Source organism: Conger conger, chromosome 18 (genome assembly GCF_963514075.1).
Source record: "Conger conger chromosome 18, fConCon1.1, whole genome shotgun sequence".
In the NCBI taxonomy this organism is placed as follows: Eukaryota; Metazoa; Chordata; class Actinopteri; order Anguilliformes; family Congridae; genus Conger; species Conger conger.
This window is the reverse complement of record NC_083777.1, coordinates 7,164,516-7,170,000: the sequence shown is the minus strand read 5'-3', so window position 1 is coordinate 7,170,000 and position 5,485 is coordinate 7,164,516.

Below are 5,485 nucleotides of genomic sequence, written 5' to 3'. Positions count from 1 at the left end.
ATGTCCAAAATAAATGCAAAATGAGCTATGCAATATATACATTCCAGATATGCCCACAGAAATGTAAGCTCACAAACAGTATGATTTCTTTTGTCACATGATATAGTAAATGATAGAGTTAGTTTTAGCTATTGGTTGTCATTAGTGTTTTCTGGTATTTCATGATAAGCACTTAACTGCATTCACACATAACTGTTCATACTGACTGCTGGCCATTCCTAACCAAGCAATAAGTGTTTAAAATGCAGTGTTCTCTCTCCACTGGGTGGCATACCTCAATTAACCACTTGGTGGCAGTGTAGTCATATCCATATCCCTGCTTAAATTTGAATAAAAGTGAGCACATTGGTGACATGTAATTTAGTATAGACATCCTTTGCCCTTCAAAAAAACAGTCATGGGCCCTCTCTATAAAACATTGTTTCTGTTTATTATTGTATTTGCATTGAAAGGATGTATCAATTGTTATTATGATGCATACATTCATATATAATTTCTAAAATATGATAAGTTCTAAGATAAAAACTCAAATTCTGGTCCGGATTCATGAAAAGAGAAGTTCTCTGTTAAAAGCAAATGTGATGCAGCAAAACCTAAACATACTTACATACAGCAAAACATAATTCACATGACATGGACACATCGATATGCAATATAATAATAAAGTACAGAGGTGTCACCTGTACAGATACCCTGGAATGGGTGAGCCCCAAGACACACCACCCTGTAACTGCGTTCATCTTTGCCAATAGCTGCACAGAAATCCTGAAATGGCTGCCTTCTCCACCAGTCTCCAAGAACCACCACCGTTTAACTCAGTTAATATTTGTTAATAGCCTAATCCGGTAGTCGTAGTTAACATCATGGTGTACGAGGGCCAACTTGAGTGTTACCCAGTATGGAGGCTAATGCTATGCTGCAGGAAAGGCACCTTGGAGGGCCGGTCCCACTTTGATGGGATATTAACTCTCGATCCCCCCAGCTCTTGGCCTTACCTTTGTGTGAGCAACAAGTCTGCCAAATACCCAAAGTTCCTCTGCATAAGGAGGTCTGTTAAATTCCCAAAATAAATGTAATGGCTCCTCTGGATAAAGTCTCTTAGATGCCCAAATTGTCATGTAAGTGTTCATATGTGCAGATGGTGTGCAAACTGCATAATATGTTTTCTAATATTGCATGAGACAAAGTTTGGAATGTGGGTAAGTGCATTACAAATAAGCCTGGCTTCATAATAAGTAAACTGCTCATGACATAAACAGACTCTGTACTCAGAGCTGTACAGAAGAAGATCTTGCAAACGTGCCGACGTATCGCATATCACAGTGGTTTAGACGGTACCCAGAGAAGGGACGCTCCGTAAATCAAAGACACTGGAAAAACAACAAAAAACAGCAGAAGACATAGGTGTGCAATGGTATGCACATCGAGGAGAACTAGAATATCTACATATTCATTATAAACCACTGTAGTTGTATGTGCTGTTTTCAGGCTGGATAAATACCAGAGGGCCAGAAGAAAGAAGGGGGCATACTCAAAACCCACCTTTTCAAACTCTACCTTAGCCCTCCCTCCTGATTTCCCCTGCCCCTCCTTTCTGATATCCCTATCCTTGTCTAACCCCCCCCCCCCAAAAAAAAAAAAAATATATATATATATATATATATGCACTTATGATGACAACTATGTTTAGAACAGCATTTCATGTGTATTTTGCTAGTTTCTGGATGTGATGCTTTGACTTATGGTAGAATCTATGCACTTGTAAGTCGCTTTGGATTAAAAGTGTCTGCCAAATGACTAAAATGTGAATGGACATGTAAAATACCAGTAAAGGGGGCAAAAGGGATGATGGACCTGGTTTTAAAGGGATGACTGACGTGGTTTTAAAGGGATGATTGATGTGGTTTTACAGGGATGACGGATGTGGTTCTAAAGGGATGACGGACCTAGTTTTGAAGGGATGACTGACGTTGTTTTAAAGAGATGACTGACCTGGTTTTAAAGGGATGACTGACCTGGTTTTAAAGGGATGACTGACCTGGTTTTTGCACAGGAGTGGGTGGGTGGAGGGCTCATGTTTAATAATTGTCCTTGACAATATTGCAGTTGCTCCAGAATGACTTTTACAGTCATGTTGAAAAAAGGCCACAAACATGTATACTTTTTCCCTCCACAGAAAATAAATATTTTGTGTGTAATACATCTTTCCACAAACTAAACTCCAAGGCACTCCCTGCTTTTAAAACGGTTTAATAGTTTTAAGGTGTCTTCACATTTTCAAATTTAGGGTCATCTGTGAGGTGAATGAGAAGACAGTGGATATTGTGATGTTAAGTGGGAATACAGAAAGCTCCACTGTAAATATGTAGGGATGATCTACCTAAAGCACTGGAACATTCCCTCTCTGGGTTTGTGCTATTGATATGGGTCAAAATGTACACTACCATGGTCTGGAATCACCGCCTTTTCCTACTTTTTCTGATTTGATAGTTTAAATCGGAGTCTGTATATATATTTTTAATGTTCTCCTACAAGCGAAAACTCATATAGTATCATTTCAGGGACAACCTGAAAAGAAGATATCCAGACTCCGATGATGTTGATGGGTCACAGACATCAGGAAGTCATGGCATGCAAAGGATATGCAACCAAATACAAAACATTATGCTAATTTGTCTCAAAATTGAAATGGCAGACTGCATATGTAAAAGTGCTGTAATTACTACATGGTGAAACCAAAATGTATAAAAAAATCCCCTTTCATAAAATCTCAGTCTGTGCTTTGACCATGTGTGAATTGTTTGATTACAACCAGAGAAAATAAAACATTAAGACAGAAAAAGCAGAAAGAGACAAGGTGATTCCAAAATTTTGAACGGTAGTGCATATCTGAACTACTCAGAAAAAATGTGACTAAAAGTACACGATTATGAATATTGAGTATGAAACCTTGCATCTTCTGCAATCCTGTCATATTAGTGTGAGGAAGAGGTTAGTTCCTCTGAGGGGAAGCTCATGATGTATGTAAAGACATCATGTAGGGAACTGCAGCTACAAAACAGAACAAATACCAAGGACAATGTACCCAATATATCATGGAAATAGTACAGTTTTGATCTTTTGTTCTGTTGTTCAGCAGTTCTTTCAGTGGCAGACTTTCTAATTGTTCCAATCTCTTTGTATGTCATTTTTCGGTTTGTTTTGCTGGTTTTGCCATTTTTTTTAGTATTGAATGAATTTGTCAGCAGTACCTACAAGCTAAGCAGTAAACAACAGCTGTACCATAAAAGACCCAAAGAAACATTCTCACCAAAAAGAGGATTGATTATGTTATTGAATGATTAAGAATCTATTTAAACTATGCTGTCGTGTGTTTTTCCCACTGTTTCCCAGGAGTATTTTAAAGGCACTTTTTTTTGCGGGTGCATTTGGAATCCAAACTGACGAGCCAAGCGAAAGATTCAGATGTTTAACTGGCCTTGCGACGCTTGTTTTTTTTTCTTCTTTCCTCCGCTCCGGCAGACCGTCCGCGCACACAGGTGTGCGAAAGCGCAATCTGGCGAGATCGCAACCCGGTCGCACAATTAAAGCCCGTCTGCAAAGGGGGCGGCAGACGGAGAGACGGAGACGCAGACCGCCGTCGCGTGGCGGCTGTCGTTTCCAGCGCGAGGGAACAGCGGAGAGATGGGCCATTACGGTTTCCTGGATGGAGATCTGTGGGTACGAGCCTGTCAGTCTACGCAACCAGATGCTGGCTTTTGGAAAGCCGATACGATTTCTCCTGTTAATTAGCGCAGACCCTGCCAAAACAGAGGGAACAGAAGGGAACACCTAGAATTAAGGAACGCGTGTAAAGGATCCTGGTCCTGACTCATTAGTGAATTAGCAATGAAGTGACCCGTTTGGGAAGAGCTGCACAATAACAACACGCGCGCGAGTTACCCAGGACCACGCCCGTCGGGCGGGGAAGAGGAGGCCCGCATCACAAACCTCCTAATTACACCACCTGTGCCAGTGACAGAAAGTACCGCTACCTTTTGCAACTTTTTAAATCTGGTGATTATGAGTAATTTGTCCACAAGCAATCATGTAAATTTTAATGATTGCCAATCCTGGCGTAAGATGAAGCGGAGCGCTTCCACTGTTTGTGGAACACAGGGATGTGTCTGGGCTTGCTCCTGCTTCCCACCTCTGAGATACGGGCCTGTGGATGTAGTGTATGGAGATGCACGCATCACGTCTATTACACGCGCTCCGTCTTGCCCCTTGCACTATGTCTAGTCCTGTCTGTATATCTTGTATATAGAGTATATTGTACATATTGCACCAAAAGCCAGGAGAAACGCTATGATGTTCCTCTGTAAACTGCACTGTATATGGCTGGAATGACAATGAAGTTGACTTACTTACTTACATACTTACTCCTGTATATTCCCTATCCAGGCCGTCACAGAAACACTCATTGATGTTTTGGCCCATGTTTATCTCTGACTTTACTCCAATGCTTTCCTGCCAAGAAATGGTGTCATGGACATCTACACAGAGACCCTGTGTCTGGCGGTGACCTCTGCCTGTAGCCACACCTCAATCGTCTGTCTGTGATGCCCTTTAAGCAGGAGATTTTTACTTCACTCATAAGACTGGCCGCCAGGGAGACCCTGAGTTGGCTATGGCGGTTGTCCTTGACTGTTCTTCACCGACCGGTGCCGGACTGGGTCACCTGCGTGACATCATGACGTATGATGTCACACAGGTGAGGACTGGAAACCACTGGAGCTTGCGCTGGCTGTGTCGAACTGACTGAGTGACCTTAACTCAACAGACAGAGCTGCCCGGCTCTTAACAAACCACGTTTCCCAGAGGACAGTTCTCAACGCATTACTTAACAAACCACATTTCCCAGGGGACAGTTCTCAACTCATTACTGAACAAACCACATTTCCCAGAAGACAGTTCTCAGCTCATTGCTTAACAAACCACATTTCCCAGAGGACAGTTCTCAACTCATTACTTAGCCTGTATCTGTCAGAAAAAGTATTTTAAAGGTCAGAAACATAATGCAGATTCGATGTATTTAAAAATTGATATCATTTCGTCCAGTATGGAATCCATATTATGCATTACCTATTCATGGCATCTTTTAAAAAGTTTTTGCAGAACCATTTTACAATCCATGCAATTACTTTGCTCTCATTCTGATGATAAAAAAGCGAGTTGACAGTTCGTAAAAAAATAAGCTGAGTGATTTTTAGCAGCTGTAATCTTGCCTGGGAATACGCACCCCGCAGTAGTTACACTGTTTCCTGTGCTCTGCACTTGAGAGACAAACACACAACCCTGCTAACTGTATGCAGGCCCCTGAAAGGCAGCTTTGATCATGCACCTTCTCTGTCACAGGGCCCCTCTCTCAAAGCGGAGGAAATCTTGTTTTTATTAATGCGATTTCATACATTTTTGTTGAACGGAACGCTAAGCAGCATTCTTA